The 25,580-nt window shown below is 52.5% G+C and overlaps 1 pseudogene; it reads right to left on the minus strand.

Moving 5' to 3' along the window:
• Positions 1–16,978: 16,978 nt before the first annotated feature.
• On the minus strand, positions 16,979–17,084 carry LOC112475333 (annotated as a pseudogene).
• Positions 17,085–25,580: the final 8,496 nt, after the last annotated feature.

The following is a 25,580-nucleotide window of genomic DNA, read 5'->3' on the forward strand; positions in this document are numbered from 1 at the left end:
GGAAATGGAGTGCGCCGGGGGCCGGAGACGTGGAAGCAGGGGCTGCAGGAGGCGCCAGGCCACGCAGGGCCTGGAGTGCCAGGGCAGAGTCCAGGCTCCCCCCGCAGGTGCTGGGGGCCACTGGGAACTGTAAGCAGGAGAGAGACATGAGCAGGCAGCATGGAGGCCGACGTGGAGACTCCAGGAGAGAACGAGAGGCAGGCGATCGAGGCTCAGCAGTGGGGAAGGGAGTGGACGCCGGGGACGCCGGGGACACCAGCGACACTGGCCCGGGCTAACGAAGCGGTGGACAGGCAGGTCTGGCTGGCCCAGGGAGCGTCACGGAAGGAACGGAGCCGGGAATGGCTGCGCTTTCGGGCCCACGCTAGCGGGCGGAGGCCCGTGGAGGAGAGCTGGCTTCAGGGGAGGGCAGGAAGAGGTGCGGCCTGTGGGACCTGAGAGCGGCCGTGGGAGAGGCCAGGAGGCAGCCGCTCAGCAGAGTCTGAGCTGGAGGCAGATGAGTCATCACTGCTGAGCTTCAAGGCCCTACAAGCCGATGGCCCAAAGGGCCGTTAGCAAAGGAAAAAGAGGGGCCTGGGGAACTCGGTCACTTCACAGGTTTCTCTCCAGACGAGAAGAGAGGAAATGACTGGTCTACAGCATGAGAGCAGGAAGATCCCTCAAGGCTACAAACAGATCTGGCAGGATTCTCAGAGACACACAGGACAGGGTATGAGGGTCCGGTAGGCACCAGAGCCCCCAGTCCAGCCACCACGGGAGCCGAGGAGCCCCCAGGGTGGCGATGCACTTTGCAGAGCCCCAGGGGGCCAGCTCTGGGGTCGCTCCACCTCCCCGCCTGCATCCAAGGGTGCCTGACACCAACCTGCTGCAGAGGGAGTACTGTTCGCACCGTGGGGACAGGTTTAGGCCCTGAAGAATCCCCAGTCTCAGCGTTTTCCGCACATAAGGAGAAAAGGAGGTTCCCTGGCCCAGACAGAGGCAGAGTCAACCTCCCACCCCCCAGCTCCCTGTTGTTTCCTCCCCTCCCCTGCAGGCTCACCATCCCTGGGAGCATTTAATTACTGGCTGCCAAGTCCCCTGGGGACAGACTAATGAAGCTGCCTCCTCCAGGCCTTGGGCTCTGAGTCCTGCTCTTCCCTGCCTACCCCATCCCTCCTGCCCCCCCAAACTTCCCACCCTCCCCATAGAAGCACTCAGGAGCCTCCACCTGGGCCCCAAATTGCTGGGCTTTAGACAAGAAAGGACGCCCCAGGCTCTGGGGACGGCCACAAGACCAGGGACTGCCTGGGGCAGGAGGCCCTGGGCCGGAAGTTGATGACCCCGCCTGAGCCTCATACTGGAGCTTCCTCAGAACAGCTACTGAGAAGCTGCGGGAGACAGGGCACAGCCCACCTGCCACGTTTCAGGGGACATCCAGCTGCAACTGGGTCTCTGGCCCCAGCATCGAAGGGCCCCAGCTTGAAAGAACCGGGCCTTGGATATCAAAAAGACATTGCTCCCTGCCAGTGTGTAACCTTGGGATAAGCTTCCTAACCTCCCAGGGCCTTAGATCCCTTGTCTGGCATATGGGGACAGTGATGCCCCCTCATGCACGGAGGATGAAAGGAGGTCACGTATGTACAGCACTTGACACGAGGCCCGGGGCACAGAATGTTCACAATCAATTATTTGCCAGAATGTGTCAAACTGCACTCCTTGGCAAGGTGAGGTGTCCAATCAGGAGATGGCGGTTGCCCTGGAAACATGGATTTCTCTGTACAAAGGGTCGGCGGATGCCATGGGGACAGGACTCCCCTCTCTGGCTTCCCCTAGGCTGTTCCGTCCCTCCGGGCTGGGTACTAATTGGTAAAACCCTTTCCTCCTCTTGCTTAATCACCGCGCATCCCTAGGGCCTCGTGGATGAGTCAGTGGTCGGGCCCATGACTCATGGAAGCTCCGGCCCTTCCATCACACCCGCTTCCGCCACGCCGAAACCAGGACAGTGCGGGAGGGACGAGGAGGCTGCCCACCCGCCCACGGGGCTGCATGGCGGCGCCAGGGCTGGCACGGCTGCTCCACTGTCGGGGGTTCTGGCACCCGCCGCGTGCGGCTGTGGGACCGGATGCCCCCCCAAAGAGCTGCACGAGGTCTCCCCTTACCGCTCGGCTTCCCGTGGGGCACAGAGACCCATGGACAGGTCTGCCTCCAGAGGCTGGGCTGTGGCCTGCTCTGGGGCTCTAGGAACAGCCGCTGGGTTTGCCCACCAGCCACCGCCCCTTCTTCTGGGCGCAGGAGCCCAGTACTGCCTTAGGGGAACCACCCCTCCTCTAGCCTCGGCCTCTGCAGTTCTGGATCCCCTGCTTCACTGCAGCCATGGGATGCAGGTCTGACCTGGGAGAGGACCACCCCCTTCTTAGCCACTGGATTGGGTCAGGTCACGTGACCCAAATGTGACCAGGAAGAGAACCGCTTTCCCCTAGCCACAGTGACTGGCGTGGCGATGACCTTGTGACCCAAGTCTGACCAGTGAGGGCCCTGCCTGGGGCTTTAGGTGGAATCACTGGCAAAGAGGCTCCCTCTCCTCCGCAGAGGCTGAGCTTGCCCAGCGAGGGCCCGGGGCCGTCAGCAGCCATCTCGCTAGGTTAGGGGGAAAGCCGGCCCGGGAGGGGAGCTCGGAGAGGGACACACGCGGGTTTGAACCGGAGCGCCAGGTGCCCTCCCCGCCTCCAGAGGGCAAGGCCACCTCACGTTTCACAGCCACCAAACTTATCACACCCGAGTCGCATCGTGAGTGAGTCTTGGGAGTGACAGCCCTCACGTTTCGAAGGGGGGCACCGACCACCGGGCCCGGAGTTAGACAGAACTGGATGCGGACCACAGCCCTGCCTTCCTGCACGCTGACCCCGAGCAGGCCGCGTCTCCCGTAGGAGATTCAGTTATGTCCTCTCTGAAATGGAGTCACTATCCGAAGACAAGCCAGGGGTCTACTCCTGTGTTAGAATGTACCACTCTCACTTCTCAATCCTGTGAACTCCTACTCGGCCTTCAAAACCCCGCTCGGGGTCATGCCCGAGCCGTCTTATTCCTTCCTACCCCCACGGATATAATACATATCGAGTGCCAGGCATTGTGCTGCTGCATTTAACCCACATAATAATAACCCAAAGAGGTGGGTACTAAAATATTCCTGTTTTACGAATGATATATCAGAAATGCAAAGAGTTTCATTAACTTAACCAAGATCACACCTTCCACTCTGGTCTTATAACTGTCCATTATGCTCATTTTGTGCCCCACCGCCACCAACACACATGAGACTCTGTGCTCCTGGGCCTTGTTGATCCCTGCATCCCTGTCCCCTCCTTAATAAGAACCTTTATGCCAGACCAGAGCGTCCATGCGCGTGCTGGGACCACCGAGAGAAACACAAATGCGTCCTCCTGCTCATCTCTCTCCCCTCCGTCCCCACCCTGAGGCCCTGGCATTCACTGAGTGCCCCAGGATATAGGAGGAAGGCTGAACTCTAATGCCCCCCAGACATCAAAAAAGAAAGCTGGTGGGCAGGAGACTTGAGCTGATGGGGAACCCAGCCCCTCTGGAGGGCCGGCGTCTCCTCACAGATTTGGAAATACCTGCTAGACACACCAAGTCATCCGAGCAAAGGCAGGATCTATCATAAACGAACGAGAGGTGAAGGAGTATCTTTCCGCATTTGTCTGTCTCTGCGTTCAATAACTGGAAGGAGGCGTAAGAATCTAACACAAGGGTTTACTTGTGGGGAGGGGCCGAGAACAGCAGATGATGATGGGGGTGGGAGTTCCATTCTACACTCTTCTATTGCTTTGAGTTTTGAACCCTAAGAATGTATGATCTGTTTAAAATAAACAAACCAAAAAGTTTTAAAAGTTCCAAAAGAGGAAAGCCCAACTCATCTCCAGCCGACTGGGGCCCGTGCGAAGATTCAGGCCCTGGGTCGCTGCAGCTTGCGGCTGTTCAGAAGGAACCAGAACGTAGGAGTTTCACGTGAAACGGCCCCATTGTTAACTGCTGGTCACTGCTGTGTCTCGTCACTGCTCAGCACACTCGTCCCCACATCCGCATCGCTGTCAGATGGGGCAGCATAACGGCTGCTCAAACGGCTGAAAAGCCAGCCCAGAGACCAAACTTCGCGAGGCTTTAAGGCCTCCCTCCGAGATTCCACATCTCTTTAAATCGAACGTCTTTATGGCACTGTGTCCCCCCGTGGGTGGACTGTGCGGGTCTAGGAACCACGCAGTGGAAGCTGAAGTGACCCGGGCCACCATCGTGCCCAGTGACCCACTAAGAATTCACACGCTTCGACTCTGCGTTCGTGGGTTTAGAGGCCCTAAACCTCTGAGGGACACAGTAAGAGTCCCTTAAATTATAAGCTACAGCGGCCTCCTTGGCACTTCAGGCTCTTCGTGTCAGGGAACCAGTGGTCAAGAAGAGGGGTCGCCATCCTGGCCGGGGATGTGACCCTGGTCATTGGAAGGACATCACACTTGGGAACAGGGAAGAACATGGTGACACCTAGGGGATCCCCTTGGGTGACCCTTGGCACTCCCTTGTCCAGTTTTGACGGTAAATTGACAAGTGCAGCCACCATGGCCTGAAAAGGGCATGGTGACCAGGGCCTCGGTCCCCTCTGGTAATGAGGAAACCAGAGCAGTTGTCACCTGAGAGCAAGGGGCACCTGTGGCGGGCAGTGGAGGAGGGAGCCCTGAGTCCTTTCAAGTTCCCCCTGGGAGGAACCTCTCCCAGAGTGGCCCAAGGGGTGGACTGCGGTGGCTCTGCGAGGCACCGACCAAGTCGTCCTGCAGGAATACCAACCAACACTGGGTCCACAGTCCCAGCCCTATCGTCTCACTTCAGGACAACTCTGAAGGGCCACTGTGTCCTCAGAACTCCCCACAGGGCCCGCTGACCTTCCACTGAAACAGCATCACAGGCTGTTCCCCCTTCGCCTGGTCCCGTGAGCGCCCCCTCCCGTCCAAGGACATTGATCTCAAGAGCATGCCCTAAGAAACCCAAGAGCATGTGGCATCGCAGAGACCGGCCCCGAATCAATACTGAGCCTGAGCGGCAGACAAGCCACAGACCCACCGGCGTCCTGGCCGGAAACCCATGCTCCTTCCCCTGGATCATCAGCCTCCTTCACCCGGAAACCCTTAAAGTCAGCGCATGCAGGACCTGGAGGAGAAACACACAGAGCGGGCCTCTTGATGGGACCCCCAGCAGCCAGATTCGGCCTCTACGCGAGGAGTGGCAGCCCAATTTCCTAAGCTGCTCCACGGTGACTGGTGACGTGGCTGAGTCCCCACTCACGGGACGGGGGAGGGCAGATGTCCAGCCTCAGTTTCCCCAACTCTAAAATGCACCTGCGAAATCTTGCGCGGCTCCCAGGTTTGCACGTTTGCGGGCTCCTGGCAGGCACACTCGGCTCAGTGAACACGGACATTATTCAGGAGCCGTGCAGTCAATTAGCCCGGCTGCTGATGCAACAGGAATTCACAGCGGCGACTGGCCTGCGAGGGGAGGAGGCGGCTGGAACAACTCGTTTTGACAAATGGCTTTTGTTTACCCACGACTGGCAAACAAACGCTCCACGATGTGCAGCTAATCACCTAAAAATAACAGCGCATATGTTCCCTCTGAGGAACGTTCCTTGCTAGCAAGCACAGAGGCTGTGGGGCGCTGGGGCCGGGTGCGGAGGTTCTGTGCTCCTCTCCCTGCCCCCCACAGCCCAGCGAGAGCCACCCGAAGGCTCTGGACACCCACTTTCCTACTCCCCATATCCACCCGCCACCCGGCCCTATCAGTCCCACACACAAGCCCACCTTTCCTTCTGCGGCCCCAGCCCCTAGCTGCTGGGTGAGGCCTCACCACTTCTTGGCAAGACTGGCACCCCAGTGTCCTCATCACCCTCCAGACCCCACTCTGCCCCCTCCATCCAGGGTGCCCCTCTAACACACAGATCTGACCTCAGCACGCCCCAGCTTAGACCCCTCCACGCTTCTGGTCATTGAGGCCATGCCATCCCATTCTGCACAGCACCTGGCCTCGCCATTGACGCTCACCCCGTCCTGGTGCCCTGAGCACCTCCCCCCCGCCAGCTCTCAAGCCACCAGACCTCTGTAGATGCCCAAAGGAGGGCCACTTCAATCCACACACCACCTCAGTGTCTCAGCCACGTGCACAGCTTTCGATGGCACCTGTGCTGCGACGCTCACCCTGTCCTGGTGCCCTGAGCACCTCCCTCCCCCAGCTCTCAAGCCACCAGACCTCTGTGGATGCCCAAAGGAGGGCCACTTCAATCCACACCACCTCAGTGTCCCAGCCACGTGCACAGCTTTCGATGGCACCTGTGCTGGTGACAAACAAATGGAGTCTTCTCCTGGAACTCCAGGCCCACGTGGCCAACCACATACTCGGTGTCTCCTCCTGGTTGTCAAGTAGGCGTCTCAACAGTTTCCAGGAGCACGACCACACACACGCGCACGCGCACGCGCATGCACATGGGTTTCTCTGTACAAAGGGTCAGCGGATGCCATGGGACAGGACTCCCCTCTCTGGCTTCCCCTATGCATATGCACGCGTACACACATGCATACGTGCACGCACGTGCATGCACACACAGACACACATGCACGTGCACGCACGCGCACGCATGCACATATATGCATGCACATACGCACACATGCGCGTGCGCACGCAGGCACACACTCATGCACATGCACGCACTCACATGCACACACAGGCATACACTCCTCCTGCAATCGACTCAATGTTTCCAGTTGTTCAGGCCGAAAGCCACAGAGGCCTCTTTGACGCCCCTCTTCCTCTCCCACCCCACAACCGACCCGTTAGCAGATGGGATCAGCTCTACCTTCCGAACGCTTCCGGACCCCGCCTCGGCCACCGGAATGCGCCCGTCCCGTCCTCACCTCTGGTGGGTCCTCTGGCTCCCGCCCCTGCCCACGGCAGTCTGGTCAAACCACAGCACAAACTGAGGATCCCGTTAAAACTGGTCACGTCCTGTCCCTCCTCTGCCCCAAACCCTCCACTGACCGCCATCTCAGAGTCAAGCCAACATCTCGGGAGGCCGACAGCTAGAGTGGTCAAAGTCAGCAAATCGAAATACGGGACGCCCAGTTACACTGAATTTCAGAGAAAGGTACATTTGCATGAGACATGTACAAAAAATTAGTCGCCGTTTATCTGAAATTCGAATTTAACTGGGCATGCCGTATTTACCCAGCAGCCAGACCCACGAGGCCGGAGGCGGTGTGGGCCCCGCTCCCCCTCCACCCACACCACCAGCACCTTCCCCTGCAGCTTTGGTCCCCTGGCTTTTCCTGGAGCCCAGCAGGTGTTCTCCCACCTCGGGGACAGTGACTCACGTCCCCCTGACTGGGGCGAGTCAGCATAACTTAATGTCGTAGCTTATTGAACAGCAGGCAAGCACCTTCAACATCTAACACACGGTCTCCCCCTAAATATCCATGGGGCTCACTCCCTTGCCTCCTCCGGGCCTCTGCTCAAATGTCACCTGTCACCTACTTCGTCTTCCTCCACGGCCCTTACCACTTCCCACCAGAATGTCATCTGCTCGAAGGCAGAGATTTCTACCTGTTTGGTTCCCGGCTGTATTCCCACACTTAGAACGGTGCCTGGCACATAGTAGGTACTCGACAAGTACGGTGCCTGGCACATAGTAGGTACTCGACAAGTATTTGTTGAATAAGTGATGTCTCTACTGTCCTCCCCCAGGCCACCCGGCAACTCCTCGAACTGCAGTGACAGCTCCATGGCCTGTCCTCCATAACGCTCTCCTGACCACACACGTGCACCAGGCGAAGGACATCACCCCTCCCCTGAGCTCCCAGAGGGTGGGGTGCCCACTGCCACCGCATAATCCAGCCTGTCCTGGTGGCTCGCAGTCTGCAGCACCAAAGTACTGCAGGTATGATGGCCACTTTCTGAGTTAAAAAAAAAAAAGTGACGAGATAAACAACATGTTCCTGAGGGCCAGGACACACAGATTCGAGATCAGACTCTCTGGAGGAAACCCAGCCCAGAGTCCCTGGAATCGACACGGCTCCCCTTACCCTACACCACAGCCGCAGTCTCTCCCGACCCGGTGTCCCCACTAGGCCAGGAGCCCCTCCACGGCGGGAAGCTTCCCATTCGCACTGTATCCCCAACGCCTGGACAGCGCCGGCTCGGGGCAAGGGCCCGGTAGCCATGTGAGTGAACGTGAGGGGGCGAAGGACTGAACTGCCCAGGAAGCGAACGGCATGGCTGCTTCCGCTCCTGTGGTCCTAGGAGTAGAGGGCGCTGCTCTCCGGCACGCCTGGGAAGGAAAGGGGAAGGACTCAGAAAGGAGGAGACTTGCCGGCCCTCCCTCAGGGCCACACTCTCGACCCCACCCCCACCCCCGCTGAGAGGCCGCGGTTGTCACCCCCAGGCCCCATAAAGAGACCGAGACACAGAGGTGGAGCACTCTGCTGAAGGCCACACCATGAGCAGGGACAGGAGCCAGAGCTGGGACCCGGCCACAGCCCCACGCTACCTCTCCTACTGGCCCAAGGTCACAGTGACCCATGGCAGGAAGGGTGTTAATTCCCTGGGTTCTTTTCTGCACAGTCCACAAAGGCCTCCTGGGCAGGGAGGAGGGACGAGTCAGAACCTGCCCAGGGCAGAGGGGCTTTGCTCCCCTCTTCCCACGGGACATCCTGGGGACCTGGCCTGGCCCTCCTCCCACGTTTCCCCGTTCAGTCTCTGCCTCTCACCACGGTCCCTTTGTCCACAGCAGCTTGAGAGCCAGCCCTACACAGCGCCAGCCCTGAATCCCTGCATTTGTCTCCACATATTCTGAATATTAATGTCGTTCTGCACTAATGAGCCTGGCCCACTTGGTCCCAGCTGGGGCCTTGGATGTCTGCTGATTAACTGGTACAGAGCTTTTAGAGGGAGAGGAGGGGAGGGGAGGGAGGGGAGGGAGGGGAGAGTAGTTCCTGAGTAGAAACAGGTTTCCTCTGCTCACTCTGTCTTTAAGTCTTCAGCTAGTAATAGGGCAAAAACTAGAAGGCCACTCCATCCTCAGCCACTTACTGTCCCCAGTTCAGGAGGAATGAGACATGCGGACACTGCCCAGGGCACGCGGGGGTGGGCTGGAGGAGAGCACAGGGCAGGGGTTGGAAGACCTGGCTTGGCCTCATCCCGGGCCTGCCCGGTGGTGCCTGGGACAAGTCGCTGGTCTCCCTGAGCCTCATTTTGCTCATCTATAAGATGGAACAAAAATCTCACTGGAGCACAGAGTTTAAGGCTCCCAATGCCCCCATTCACGTGTGGCCTCGGGCAAGCCGCTTAACCCCATCTGACACCTGAGCCGCAGTGAGGGTGGGGGGCGCTGATGAGGTGCAGCGCCTGGCTCGGCATCCAACAGGACCCAGCACTGCTCAATGACTGGCAGCTTCAGTCACCGCATCCATCCAGCTGTCACATCCACATGGCAACCGATCAAGCCAAGTCTGCGCCTCCCTTCAGCGGCATATATCACAGAAGCCAAAGAGTGTGGCCCAGGAAATGCCCATGTCCGAATGCCTCTGAACCACACCCGCTTCAGGGAACTGTAGCTCCATTTCACAGAAGGAGAAGCCAAGCCTCAGAGCAGGGGCCCGGTGAGCCCCACAGCACAGAGTAAGTAAACGGCCAAGCTGGGAACTGCACGCAAGGAAGACCTGGCTCAGAATGCAGACTCTGGCCCTTTTGCCACGATGCCTGCACATCAAATTTTAAAACTTGATTTATTGAAGTCGTGAGCCTGCAGGCATTTCCGTCTGGCTTCTGTCCACGTGATCGCGATGATTTTGTGCCCTAGATAATCATTTTTTAAGGCAGATAATAATCCTTGTCCTGCGCTGCCCACCTGGCTGATGTGCAGATCAAAGGGGCCGCAGGCTGTGTGAGGGCTCTAGAAACAGGGAAAGGCCAGGCCCATGGGCGCGTCCGTCAGCATCACTGCAGGGCCTGGGGCTTGGCTTAACACTACACGTTCGTTCATTCGCTCGTTCATTCGTTCAGCAAGCACGCACAGCCCAAAGGGATGTGCTCTAGGCTTAGAAGACAGAGCGGGAACAAGGCGGATAGCGGCCCTGCGTTCTCGGAGCCGACAGCCCTGCGGAGGGGACAGACCACAGGCAGGCGCGGATATTATGGAGGGAAATGAAACAGGATGCGAGCTCTGGGGACTGAGGCTCTTTCGTCCACGGCGTCGTGGAAGATCTCTCCCCTAAGGTGGCATAGGAGGCTGAGATGTAAATACAGTCAGGAGGAACAGCGTGATCCCAGGGAGCAGCACTCCAGACGGAGGGGACAGCAAGCGCAGGGATCTCGGGGCTGGGATCCCCTGGGTGTTCGAAAACAGTAGGCCAGCGTGGCTGGGGAGAGTGAGGGGAGAGCGGGAGGAAAGGGGGTGCAGCGGGGGACAGCAGATGGGCCCCTGTGAGAACCTTGGAATTTACAGTGTTCAGCTCGAAGGATCTAGTTTACCACGTTCTCATCTGTGGTGTTATTTGCACGCTCATTGGCTCCAACGCCCACGGAACGTTCCAGCCCCTCCCTGGCCCTCCCTGTCAACCCCGCCGGCACACCTCTGAGCCTTTGCTCCTACAGCCCCCTCTGCCTGGCTTCACGCGGGCCTACACTTAAAGGCTGGGCGAGCACCTACGAGGCGCCAGGCCCTGCAGAGGTGCTGGGGGAACAGGTACAAAACCGCCTCTGGCCCTGCTCTTCCTACGTCTGCCAGAGAAGACAAACGCTACCCCAGAAAGTGTGTGGAAATGAGCCTGCGACTTCCGTGAGCTCTGGGACCATGGCAACACCTATCCTCCCTGGGCTGGGAGGAGGTCAGGGCCCCCGGGAAGGAGAGGTGTCCACGTGGAAGGGCCCCCACTGCACGGCCCGGGAAGGAGAGGTGTCTGCGTGGAAGGGCCCCCCACTGCCGGCTCGGGAAGGAGAGGTGTCGGCGTGGAAGGACCCCCCACTGCACGGCCCGGGAAGGAGAGGTGTCGGCGTGGAAGGGCCCCCCACTGCACAGCCCCTGGTGAGCAGCGCAGGGGAAGAGAGTGAGAGGGGCCAGGAAGAGGCTGGACTTGAGGACGGAGGACCAGGGCAGAGTCAGGACTTCACGCTGGGCCCGTGCAGGGCTTGGCTGCCGGGGAGGCACCCCGACTCCCACCTGCCCATCCTCCCAGGCACCCGAGCCAGGCCGGGACAGAGCTCAGCAAACAGGCAGCGCCTGCCACGCTCAGCGCTGGGCAAACAGAACCCTGGCCGGCACCTGCGCCTCCGCTCAGCAGCTGCACAGGGATAAATATTTGCCTACAGACCCATCTCGCCTAATGAGCGTTTGGGTAGCCGCCAGGCAGGCCTCGTCCAAGGGCAGCGGGCAGACAGGGGGCCAGGCCTGGAGGACCCAGTGCCTCACTCCCTGGGGCCCTGGGGTACAGGACACAAACCTAATGATGGAGCCAAGGACAGACAGTAAGTGACCCCAAGAAAGGCAGCCCGCCCCTACACTCGGCCTCGGAGCAGCAGTCGATGTCCTCCAGCCTCCCGCTCACTCCCCCTCCCCGTCCTCCTTCTAAATACAGTAAATGCAGACTAGGAGTACTTCATTCTCCGCCACGTAGCTGGAGAAGGGACTGGAAAATGGTATACCTCCCCTCAGTGCCTTCTGAATATTTCAGGTTATGCATCGTTATTGGGTATTCAAACGAGTAAACAAAATCATAAGATAATACGTGTTCCTAATTCAAAACTCAAATTGTAGAGAAGAGCTAATGAGTTGATCATCGAAGTCGCCTGACCCTCTCTCTAATCCCGCTTCATCTTAACTTTGGTAGATTTTCATTTTTATTTCGACGCAAATAGCATCGAGTCCCACGTCCTGTTCTCCCGATATGGTACACCGTGGACACCTTTCCACACCCACACGTCCAGCGCCGCCGCATTGTCCTCGGCAGCTGAAATTTATCCCACGGCCTGGATGTGCTGTGATTCACTCAGTCCCCTTTTGATGGGCGATTATTTCCAGTTTTTTGCTATTACAAGTAATGCTGTGCGGAACGGTCTTTTGCTTGCATCTTTGCATATGTGTTGGGAGTTTCTTAGTAGAATCAATCTCAAGCCAAGTGGCTTGTGCATTTTCACATTTAACAGACATTGCCAAATTACCCAGCGGGAAGGCAGCGCCATCTTCCCCTCCTACCGCCAGCTCGTGAAAGTGCCTGTTCAGCCATCCCAGGCATTAGGTAACCTTTAGCTCTTTGACAAACTTGTGGGTGCAAAATAATATCTCATTTTTACTGTATTTCTTAATTGTTAGTTGGGGTGGACATCTTTCCAACGTGTGTTTGCCATTTGTATTTTTCTGTGAACTGCCTCTTCATGCGCTTTATATACTTTTTTGTAGGGATGTTTTTCTTTGTTTCATTTGAGTAACGTTTTAGTACCTACGGTGTGGTGGACACTGTGTTGCCCTCGTGAAACAGGATAAAGTGTGTCCACACCCAGAAAGGCACAGGAAGCAAGGAAGAGTTCCTATGAGGGGCATTCCCAAGACAAAGGAGAGTCACCAAGACTCGAGTCTTGTGAGACTTGAAACACCTGGGCCTCCATGCCCTCATCGGGAAAGCAGGACTGGAAAAAGACAGTCGTTCCTGTCCATTAGTTTAAAGGGGAAAAAAGCACAAAACAGTTTGTATAAGTCAGAGTCATCTCAGGCGCTAGTAACAGAACAATTGATCAACACCGCCATAAACAATAAAAGGGGAAATTTTGTTGGCTCCTGTGACTAAAAGCTCAGACTTCAGGCGCGGCTGGACGCGGGTGCTCGGACATCATCAAGCATCGTCTGTCTCTCTCCATCTCTCGGCTCTGCTCTCTCCTGTTTTAGCTTCGGTCTCAGCCTAGAGAGACTCAGATGGCCCTCGGCAGCTCGAGATTTGTCTCCTCTTGGTTCAGCTACCCACAAAGAGTGACTGTTTTCAACAGACTTAGTAAACGTCCAGGGATTCATTTTGGTTGCTCCAGACTGGGTCGTGTGTCCATCACCAAGCTAATCTTTGTGGTCTGAGCGAAGGATTACACGGATTAGCCAGGCCCGGAGGCGAGGGATGGGGATGGGGACAGGGACAGGGACGGGGACGAGGACAGGGATGGGGATGGGGATGGGGATAGGGAAGCGGATGGGGACGGGAAAATGCAACTACAGTTACTAAAAGAAGGGACAGGCTAGAATTCCAGATGTGCCTGGACTGGATTCCAACCCTGCCTCGTCTGTGTGACCCTGGACAAGTCACTGCTCCTCCCTGACCCTTGAGTTCCTTACCTATAAGATTCAGATGTTAAACTCAATCACTGATTCTGATATGACTTATAGCAGAACTTTTTACTTTTCAATAAATAATATGTGGAGCCCAGCATAGAAGAGATAAGAGCTTGTCTTAGAAATGTTATTTCACTCCTGTGTCAGGGCAGACCGGGACTTGCTGTAATAATCGACCCCGACGTCACACAAAGATTCGGTTCTTGCTCCTGTCACAGCTCAGGGCAGGCCAGGGAGCTCTTCCTGGCAGACCTCCCCCTCCCCCACCATGACTCACCCTCCCACCACCTGCGATCCAGCCAGACAAAGCCCTGGCCTCTGGGGAAGGCGAAGGAAGAGGACACAGCACTTCCGCCCACGTCCCATCGGCCCTCAGCATCCAGTCACGTGCCTCAATCCAAACGCAAGGGACTCAGGGAAACGTCACCTTCCTCTACCCGTAAAAGGAAAACGACACGTATTGGTGCTTCTGCCACAACCTCTATAACATTCACTTATTATAAGGTCGATCACTGAGAACAATGAGTTTGCTCGAATGGGTCAAAAAGAATAGGAAATTCGATACTGTGGATGACAGATGCAGTCATGTTTCAACCTCAGCACTGACTTTTGAAAGCCCTGTCCTTTTTAAAACTGTAAATATCAAGAAAATCCCAGGTTGCCAGAAATAGGAATTGGAAATGCTAGTGATATTTAAAAGTTTGCTTTGCGATTGCAGTATTTTTAATCACTCAGACAGACCGGAGGAGAAACTTCAGTGTGAGGCCTACACACGACCGAGGGACCGGCCTTAGAAGCTGGGCTGGCCGTCTTCAGGTTGTGAATATTGAGCTTGCAACATATCTGAGGGGTTTTACTGCATTTATCACAATGTTTAAATAGCTAAACACATTTAAAATGTCATGCTCGAGTACAAGGTTTGTGGAGGCCTCTGCTTTGGCGAACTCAGTGCAAGGCGACCTCTAAGGTTCATAACCCGGGACCCTAAGTTAGAGTCCTGCTGGGTGTCCTCGGGCAGGATGCTTCACTTCATTAGGCCTCGGTTTTCTCAGCTGTCATAGAGATCGCTCAGCAAACTCAAGGGACTTGACCAGAGAAATAAAAAATTTTTTTTAAAAAAGGGCAGCCTGAAATGTGTCACATCGGTGAATCAGTTGGTTGCCTATAATTCAACAACCTGCAAAGGGCACTCAATTGAAACATATGAAAACTCCTGTTTTAAAATATCAAAAACGGCCATATAGAAGCAGTTTTGTATATAATATAATGTATGAAAACTGGTAGGTAGCCCATGGTCCTTTTCTAGCCAATAGATATGTTTTATTTTAAAAACACGAATTGAGCTATTTCACACTGAAAAGCAGATTTCTGATCTCTCTTCAGACAAAATATCTACAGGAAAATATCGAAGAAAATCTTTGTGACCACAGGTCAGGCAAAAATTTCTTAGCTACAACATTAAAAGAGTGACCCATGAAAGAGAAAGTTGATAAATTGGACATTATCGAAATTAAGAATTTCTGCTCCTCAAAAGACAGCATACTTGTGAGAACGTGTTTGCAAATCGTATACTTGACATAGAATAATTTGTATCCAGACCACATAAAGAACCTCAAATCTTTAAAGCCACAGATTATATGATTCTATTTATATAAAATGTCCAGAATAAGGCAAATCCACAGAGACAGAAAGATTGGTGGTTGCTTGGAGGGTGTGTGGGGGGCAGGGTCCTGGGATTGGGGAATGACAGCTAAAGGGGATGGGGTTCCTTTTCGAGGCGATGAAAATGTTTTAAAGTTGATGGTGATGATGGCTGTACAACTCCTAATATACTAAAAATCAGGAATCGTACACTCTAAATGAGCGAATTTATGGTATGCAAATTATATTTCAATAAAGCTGTTACCAAAAGAAAGGATCCTTCAACCTCAATAATGAGAAACCAAACAAAAAGTTATTAACAGGCAAACTATTTGAATAGACACTTCACCAAAGAAGATATACAGATGCCTAGTAAGCACATTAAAAGGTGCTCCACATTATCAGTCATTAGAAAATGCAAATTAAAACTGTAATAAAATAGACCACAGATCTATTTGAAAACAGCCTTTCTAAAAAATGCTGACAATACCAAGTGCTGGCAAAGATACTAAGTAACTTGAAATCTGATGCACTGTTGGTGGGAATACAAAATGATACAAACAGTCGCTTTGGAAAACGATTTGGCAATTTCTTATAAAGTTTAAACCTATACTTATCACGTGACCCAGCAATCTCGCTTCCATATATTTACCCGAAATGAAATGAAATGAAAACCCGTATTCAAACAAAAACCTACACACAAACGTTTATAGTAGCTTTCTTTATAACTATCAAAAACTGGAATGTCCTTCGACGGGAGAATGAATAAGCGCACTGTGGTGCATCCACTCAGTGGGACCCGACTCAGAAATAAAATAACTCGCCGATGTGATTTAAATGCATCGTGCTGAGTGGAAGCAGCCAGACTCAAAAGGCGACATGTTAGGATTATATTTCTGTGACATTCTCACAAAGGTAAAATTACAGGGATAGAAAACAGATCAGTAGTTTCTAGGCACTGAGGGTGGGGGAACGGTTGACTACAAAGGGCGTGGAGAATTTCGGGGTGCTAGAACTGTCTTACATTTTGATTGTGGTAGTGGTTACACGACTGTATTTTTTTGTCAAAATTCACTGAATTATACACTGAAAAGGTTGAGTTTTACTGTCTGTAAATTACGCTTCAATAAAAGAAAAAAAAAAGATCTATCAACAGTGGACCTACGCTTCCGCAGAGCCACAGCCGACGGCCCCTTAGGGTGTACACGGTTCAGACTCTTTAGTCCCTGCTGAGTCAGCTGGACTCACTCACCTGCCTGGATCCTGGGGACAGATGTTTGTCACCTCTGTTCCTGGAGACAGGTGTTTATTACCTCTGTTCATCTCACGGAATACGTATAAAATAGCAAAGTATATGTAAATGCTAAAATGTGGTGATTTCCTGGCTAGGAGACCCTCTGTAGTAAGTATTTCCAGAATATTCTAACTTGTCTGTTTTTTATCCACAGGGCAGATGCCTACTCATTCTACAGACCCTTTGAAATATTCCCTCCTCGCTGAAGTCTTACGCAGCCCTTCCCTCCCTGGTGAGCGGTCAGTCACCCCCTCTTCCGAGCTCCTGCAGCCCCTGGGTGGCCTTATCTCCTGTCACCTACCATGGAATCAGCCATGTCCTCGCCATCCTCCCTCCCCAGATGGGGAGGTCCTCTGCGTCAGTACTGGCCTGGCACACCGTGGCCACTGATAAGTGTGTGGCTTATGAGCTAACAAGAAAAAGGGTCTCACAAACCCAAAGCGTGAACACGAACGCCCAGAGCAGGATTGAAAGATAATCGGAACCACCCTGAGGAAAGCTTCAAATGCCAATTTAAGGATTTCAGTTTCTTTTTTCTTTTTCTTTTTTTTTTTTTTATGCCTACAGTGGAACCAGACTGAGGAAAGCTTCGAATGCCAATTTAGGGATTTCAGTTTCTTTTTTCTTTTTCTTTTTCTTTTTTTTTTTTATGCCTACAGCACCTGGTCTCCCACCCAAGTACTAACCAGGCCCGACCCTGCTCAGCTTCCGAGATCAGCCGGGATCGAGCACGTTCAGGGTGGCGTGGCCGTAGACATTTAAGGATTTCAGACTTTATCTCATGGGCCACCAGGAGTTTTCACCTTGCACCACATACGGCGAGTCACTTTTCCCCGCTTTGCCTAGAAGGCTGTCCCTCCTGACAGCCATGAGATGCTCCCTTCCACTCAGGTGTCAGCTTAAATGGCCATTAGAGGACTGTCCATGTCCCCGTAGAAACCAGCAGGCTGACCTCACCCCCACCGCACACGGTGTTTTCCTCCATCGGACTTAGCACCGCCTCCCCCGTATCTGTTCCCTGTCTCTATCCCCCCTCCCTGCAACCTCGGATCCGTGACAGCTGGACACAGTTCACAGCTGCGTCTTTGGTGCCAACGACAGCATCTGAGCAAGAGCAGGGCCTTGCTAAAATATTTGTCGAATAAGTGAATCCCAGCATTAGAGAGGAGGAGATGAGACTTCGCAGCTGGCAGGCGGCGGAGCCAGGACGCAGGCCCAGCCCCTGCTCCGGTCTGACGGTTAAAGAACATTGTCCTAACCAAGACCTGGCGGAGGGGAACTCCGAGCCCAGGCCTCGGGGTCGGGAAGACCTCGGCTTAAATTAGTGGCTCTTTCTCATTTGGAATCACTGACCGTTGAGGTTCTGTTGACGTGTTAGGCCCTTCGCCCTGAGAAGTGGACGGAAGCGCCCCCGTGAAACGTTTCGCAGATGACTCCGAGGAGCTCGCGGACGCTGCCTGGTGCTCTCCGGGGCTTCCCGGCTCGCGCGCCCTGAGCCTTGGTCGCTGCTCTAGAGCAGGATGGAGAGACTGAGTCACAGGGCCACAGGGCAGAGGGAGACCCACCCAGAGCAGCACGGACTTCCGCGGCTCCAACGCGGCCAGTCCTGGCCCCCCCTTCCCCACCTGAGACACTGTGCGGAGGGCGGGAACGGACTGAGACCTGGGTCTCCGCCGGCCTGTGCGACTTCACAGGAAAACGAGATTGCTGCTCATTGAGCCGCAGGCCTTGAACGAGGTGGGGCAAGCCCTGGGGAGAACGAAAGCCCCGGACACATTTCCCGAGACACCCCCTCCGAGTGCCATGAACCGCTTCACTCACCGTTCCAATTTCGGCCCCTTTGAAAGCATCCTGCAGACTCCCGCCTACTGAGTACAAGGCTAAATCCGGTCAAATCGCATGACCAAGCCCTACCACAGCGCCGCTTCCCCGTGCAGACGGGTCCCTCTCGCCACTGGAGTACGGCCTCTGGGGTGGCCACGCTGACTTCCTGTGTCCCCACCGCCTGGCACAAGGCCTGGCCCACTGCAGGAGCTCCGTTACCAAAACCTCTTGCATCTGCAGTCAGGAGCTTCCTGTTTGGTTGACATGCCTTCTGTTTTAACTAGATGCCAATGTTTAAAAATCGAGAAAGTTTATAACCAAATCGAGGTTTAGGGCTTCTTTTGGAAAAGCAGATGATTTACACCCAGAGGTCGAGCTCCCACAGGTGGAGGCAGTCGGCAGGGAATGAATTGCCGCTGCCCGTTGTCCCTTTCAATGGCACCGTTCATGTGTCCTCGAGCTCCCAGGGGCCCCAAGGCCGTACTCCGACACTGCATGTATGACCCTCTCCAGCCTGGAATCAAGGGGCGTGTGGGAGCACTGTAGAAAGCCCGTTCGCAGGCTCCATGCCCTTTAGCCCACAGGAACCCCTGTGACTTAGGTATCGCTGTCCCCATATCATCGATCAAAACAGTGAGGCTCCGAGAGGCAAAGAAACCCATTCAAGACTGCAAAGCTGGTAAGAGACGGAACTGAGACTCGGCCACACACTCCTGTCAGTTGGAGGCGGATGAAACCCTCTAGCGATGTTTCCGCTCACTCAAGGCGAGAGTCACCACGACAACACTGGCACAAAGACACTGGCTCCACAGACCTGGCTCCGAATCTGAACCCGGCCACGTGCGGCTCCACCTCATCTATATCCACGTCTCAAAAACGGAGCCTAAGACACCGTCCTCACAGCGTTATGTGCTAAGCCTTCGCAGACCTTGACCGGTGAATCGAGAATTCAAAAATGAGGCCTAAAGAAGTGATTCGGAGTCTCCCATCTGATTGGAACAAAAGGATGGGGCAAGGGACACTCTCTGTGACTTAAACCTATGGCGAAAACTCGTTGGCTTTCCCCAAACCTTGTCTTCTCCCTCCTGGTCACACAGCTCGGTACTTTCCCCTGGCAGTCCTGGGAAGCCCAGCAACCGAGTTCTGACCAAAGGAATGTGAACAGCAGCGACGCGGCATCGTCACTTCCTGGGCTGCCCACGAAACCCTTCCCTGCCTTCTCCTCCGTGTGCTTCCTTTTCGGGGGCTTGAGCAGAAGAGCATCTTGGAGGTCGAGCTTTGAAGGATGGTGGAAGCACAAAACGGCAGGACCCCGCATCCCCGAATCACCCAACAGAAGAAATACCCACCATTCGAAAACATCGGTTTTGAAGAAAAATAAACTTTGACTTCATGTGACCCGTTATATATTTGGGGGACATTTGTTATAGAAGCTAGTGAGGACCTAAACTAACGACATCAATATTTCTGTTATTATGAAAAAGGGAGCTACGAGGCCAGCGACTGCCCTGTGCATTCGTCCGTCGGGCCCGCCATCGCCAAGTACCGCAGACCGCGAGGCTTAACCCACAGAAACCCATGTCCTCCCAGTTCTGGAAGCTAAGAGTCCAAGATCGAGGTACTGACTGGCTTGGGTCACTTCCGGGCCTCTCTCCCTGGCTCGTGGACGGCCACCCCCCTGTGTCCTCAGGGAGGTCTCCCCTGCGTTTGCGCGTGTGTCTGGTGCCTGTCACGGTCTGCGTCTTTATTTCCTCTTCTTAAAAAAACACTAGTCATGTTGGATCAGGGCCCAGTCGCAGGGCTTCATTTTACCTCATTGACCTCTTTAGAGCCGTATCTCCAAATACGGCCCCATTCCAAGGTACAACAGTCCCCCCGCCACCCTCATCTGTGGGGACACGTTCCAAGACCGCCTGTGGAACACCCGAAGCCGAGCAGCAAACCCTATGCGTACACGCCATGTTTTTTCTCTGCGCACCTATACGCCATGGTGGCTTAACGCCTTCTGCATCGTAAGCAAGCACTATGGCCGTGATCTTTGCAGTCTGAAGTGTAACAGCAAAAGCAGCACGGATTTCTTTTTCTTTCTTCGCAATTTCCTGGACAGAAGATTCATTCTTACTGTAAATCTTAGCCACCTCGGCACAACATTTTTTTTCTTTCCTTACTAAGAACTTTCACCTTTTCATTGAAAGGAAGCGCTTTACAGCTTCCCTCAGGCATCTCGGAATCGCCCGCGTCGCTACTCTTGCACTTTGGGGCCATTATTAAGTAAAACGAGGGTCACTTGCACACAAGTACTGCGACACCACGATAGTTGATCTGATAGCAGAGACGGGTACTAAGTGACTGGCCCGGCAGGTAGCGAGGAAGGCGTAGAGATGCTGGACAAAGGGATGATTCCCATCCCGGGCGGAACGGAGGGAGATGGCGTGAGCTCTCATCACGTTACTCAGAATGGTGCGCCATTTAAAACTTATGAATTGTTTGTTTCTAGAATTTTCCATTTAATATTTTCGGACCATAGTTGACCATTGGTAATTGAATCCACAGAGAGCAAAACCATGGATAAGGGGGAACTATTCTACTGGGGGTTAGAGTTTCAACATATGAAATTTGGGAGACCATCTGATTTCAAGAATTATTATAAAGCTCCATAAATCAAGACAATGTAGTATCAGCATCAAAGTAGCCCCATAGGTAAGAGGAACAGAAGCGTCAATAAATCGACCCACACATATATGTTTTTGACAAAGTTCTAAAGGACATACCATGAAGAAAACATAGCCTTCTCAACAAATGGTCCTGGAACTACTGGCAATCACAGGCAAAAAACAAACTTGGAGCCACATTTGTCACCGTCTATAAAAATTAATTCAAAACTGGATCAATGTAAACCTAAAACTACAAAACATCTCTAAGAAAACATAGGAAAAGACCTCTGTGGCCTTGGCCTCGCAAAGACTTCTAGATCTGACAACAAAAGCACAATCCGTAAAAAAACGAATCGATGAATAAACTGGACTTCATCAAAAGTAAACACTTCTGCTCTTTAAAATACACCTTTAAGAAAATAAAACAACAAGCCACACGCAAGGAGAAAATATTTGCGAAGCTTATATCTGATAAAGGATATATCCGGAACAAATAAAGAACGCACAAAACTTCACAATAAGAAAACAAACAAGCCCACTTAAAAAAGGGGCAAAACATTTGAATAGATTCTTAACCGAAAAAGATAAACAGATGGCAAATAAGCACATAAAGAGATGCTCTACATCATTTCTCATTAGCCATGAGAGAAATGGTAATTAAAACTACAGTGCACATCCATTAGAAAGACTTAAATTAAAAAAGACTGACCTTGACGAGTGCTGGTAGAGATGTGGAGGTACTGGAACTTCGTGCTGTTGAAGTTAAACATGCACTTACCTTATGAGCCCGCCATCACATTCACAGATATTTACCTAGGAGAGAAGAAACTATGTGTCATACAAAGACCTATAGGCAAATGTTCACAGCAGCTTTGCTTGTAACAGATCAAAACTGGAAACAATGTAAATGGCCATCGACAAGCCATCGACAAACAAATGGTGATACACTCATTTTAATGGCATATTATTCGGCAATAAAAAGAAACAAACTATTTATATAAGCAACGACATGTTTGAATTTCAAAATAATTATGCCGAAAGAAGCCAGACAAAGGAATACATATGATATGATTCTATCTAAAGCTCTAGGATGTGCGAGCTGAATTACAGTGACACAAATCGGAATGGCGTTTGCTGAAGGGAGGGAGACATCCATGAGGGAGTGATCGCAAATGATCAAGAGGACACACTGGGAGACAATGGATCCGCTCACTACCTTAATTGTGGTAATGGTTTCATGGGTGTGTGCATATGTCAAAGCTTACAAAACTGTATACTTTAAATTGAGCAGTTGACTGTATATCGATCATACCTCAAGCTCATTAACAAATTAAAGCACAAGAGAAACACATTAAATGACACAAGAATGCAATGCACAAAATCCAGACTACAAAAAACTCTACAGGCAAATGTCCCGGTTTCTTCAACTAATAAATTGTAAGAAGAAAGAATGAGAACCACGGGGAACCTTATGTTAAAGAGACCAAAGAGCTCTATCGAACAATGGCAGTGATCCTGACTTGGATTTGATGTAGACATCCAGTGAGAAATTTGAACACTGACTGGATATCTCATGATATTAAGAAAGTATTTTTAATTTTTTAGGTGTAATAATAATGTGGTTACATGTTTTAGAGTCTCACTTAGAGATTCATACTAAAAAATTATGGATAAAATTATATAATGTCTGAGATTTGCTTCAAAATGATATGGGAGGGGATATAATTGAAACAGGATGAGCCATGAGTTGACAACTGTCAAAGCTGAATAATGGATACATAGGGTTCGTTATGCCTGTGTTTCTCGACCCAGTTTTTCATTACCATCCCCCTACGAGCCTTTATGGGCATTATTTTTGTAATCACTCCCGCAGCCCCTGAAATTCCAGCATCAAGGATATACGGTGTGCATGACCTTGTACTGTAAGCCTTTGGAGGATCACGACCATTCTGACAGTTAACCCCCGCCAGTAATCAACATTTCTTGCCTTTTGACCCCTCTCTCCATCCTGAATGAGAATGCGTGCATTATGCTATTCTACTTTTGTATGTTTTTAAGTTTCTATTTAAATGCTTTAAAATAATTTAATTTTTTAAGAAAGAACCAAGATAAGTATCGTCCGTGTAACAAGACGATGGCCAGGGAAGGTTCCATGGAACCAGCTTCTGAGCTGACTGACCAAGTCTCAAACAGCACCAAGAGTAACTTATCAGCTGAGAAGCTTGTGGTGACACCTGAAACCACAGAGATGACGGCTCCCAGATCTGGAGGGTCCCTAGGTAGGGTGGGCATCAGGGAAGAAGCAATGCACCTCTCTGATTGTCAGCCTCATCCCAAGGCTGGCTTACTTGATGAGCCCAAGATGGACACCCACTGGGCAGCTACATGCTTCCTACTTCTTATCCAGCAGGAAGGAGTGCCTACACCCCAGCCTTCAGTAAAAGTCGTTGATCCACCCTGACTGGACTGTCTTCAGTACTGCCCATCTCTGGCAATTTCTGCAGTAGGGAAATGGAACGTGCCGAGTGTCCCAGCCCGGGCCCAGTGGTCCCCTCTGGCGTCAGGGAGCTGGGGGAGTTTAATTCTTTCAGGCCAGTGTCTCCACGAGGTGAAGAATGTCAAATGATAGCTGTGCTGTGCTAAGGGGGCAAACAGGGTGGTCGGCTCTAGTTCTTAAAAATCCCAGAAAAGGATGCGATTGGCCTGGCTGAGGTCACGTGCTCATGGCTGGCCCAGTCGCAGTGGCCAGGGAGGCGGCACAGCTAGGGTCAAATGCCCACGCCGGCCGGGAAGGGTGCTGGCTGTGTGGTGCCTGCTGGGCAGACAAGATAATAAGAGTCCTCTCGCTGATATTCACAAGGCGGGGTGCTGTGAGAACGTACTTGAAGTCTGTCTCCTTTTCTCTTTGGCATCCAGTGTGTCTTCAATATCTTTCTTCTTTCCCAACTCCCCACCCCCACCATTCCCTCCAAATCTGCCCAGCTGAACAGATCTTAGCAAATAAGAAATAAAAAATAAAAAACCCTTGGATGAGTTCTGTCTAAGCAGGCTCTGGCTCTCCACACCTCTCTCTCTCATTGAAAATAAATAAGTCAAAGCAGAAGATGCCTGAGCAAGCCACCGCATCTCTGAGACTCAGATTCCTCAACTGTCACTGGAGTTCGTAACAGTCCCTACCTCACAATGCAATGGCACATAGTAGGCACTCAATAAATGCTAAATATTGTGCTCAATTCCATTACACGCTTTTTTAAAAAGTCTAAAGAGAATCTTACTTCAAAGAAATTCTCCAAGAACATTTCAAAGTTTCCTTTACAGTCAAGGAAGGACATCGCCTTCTTCCCAGGGAGCATCTGTCCCCAGGGTGTCAACCACAAGTGCCCCACTGGCAACTCCAGCCCCCCGGCCCAGCCTCTCAGAGTTTGGATCTGCGTGTTCACCTGCCACCACCTCCCTCCCCTCCTCGGGCATCTGTGCTGCCCGCCCCGGCAGGCTGTCTCCCTAACACCTCGTCCACTCATGGCTTCATTATTTAATTCCCCACCGTTGTCACTCCGAGGAGGACGAGGAGCAGGGACACTCACACGAGGCGGGAGGGGAGTGGAGAGGTGGCTGCCCTGCAACCCCACCGCAGAACAGTCTCTCCCCTCTGACCAGCCGCCTGCAGTGATCTTTCCAGAATGCTCACTGAGCTAAGTCGCTGCCCACTGAAAACTCCACAATAGTTTCCAAATGCCCAGAAGGCAACACCCTGGCTCTGGGTGTGGTAGGCAGGCGCCTACCATAAATGAGCCTTGACGCCCCCTCCTGACTATTTGCCAGCCGGCTCACTCCTTGAAGGAGCCATCGAATGGAACGGAATCTCTCTCCCTCCCAAACCCCCAAGCATTCTCATGCCTTTGCCCCTGTTGTTCCCTCAGGCTAGAAGGTTCCTTCCCGTCCTCCCCACTGGGAACTCCTACCCAAGGTGCAGCTTTAACTTCACTCTCGGAATGAAGCCTTCTCAGAAATAATAAGCAGAGTGCAAGTCCCCTTGGTGTACAACCTGAGCCCTTCAACCATACCTTGGGGGCAGCTTTCTGTGTTCCCCACCCCAGCTGTGAAAAGCCCAAAGAGAAAGACAGCTTTTTACTTATCTTGACCCCTAGCGCCAACTGAGGACCTGGGGCCTTATAGACACATTGATGGCTAGCTAGATGAATGAACAGAGACACAAGCAGATGTATTTGTGGATGGGTAGAGAGAAGTAGGCTGATGGAAAGATGAACAGATGATGGATGGATGGATGGATGGATGGATGGGTGGATGGACGCATGGATGGATGGATGGATGAGTGGATGGATGGATGGATGGATGGATGGATGGATGGATGGGTGGAGAGATCATAAACACTTCAAGGACAGAGACTTTCTTATTCAACTCTGTTTTCACGGTGCCTAGAATCTAGTAATAGATGGTCAATATATGTTGCCGAAGGAGTGAATAAATGATTGAGGGACCACATCATTGTAGTAAAAGTTTTGGACTGAAAATCGGAAGACCTGAATTCTAGCTCTACCTGTATCCTCAAAATATCTACGTGAACATGAGCAACTTAACCAAACATCTCTGATTTACTCCTCTGTAAAATGGGTTGATAGAATTAAATGATTCCTAAAGTCTTTTCCAAACAGTCCTGTGTTCCCTGATTTGAAGCTGCTCAAATCTAAGATAAGGCTACGGGATGGGAGAGGGGCTGTGCTCGAGCAAATGTGTGTTTACTTACAACTAGTCC

Source organism: Pteropus alecto, unplaced genomic scaffold (assembly GCF_000325575.1).
Source record: "Pteropus alecto unplaced genomic scaffold, ASM32557v1 scaffold40, whole genome shotgun sequence".
Taxonomy (NCBI): Eukaryota; Metazoa; Chordata; class Mammalia; order Chiroptera; family Pteropodidae; genus Pteropus; species Pteropus alecto.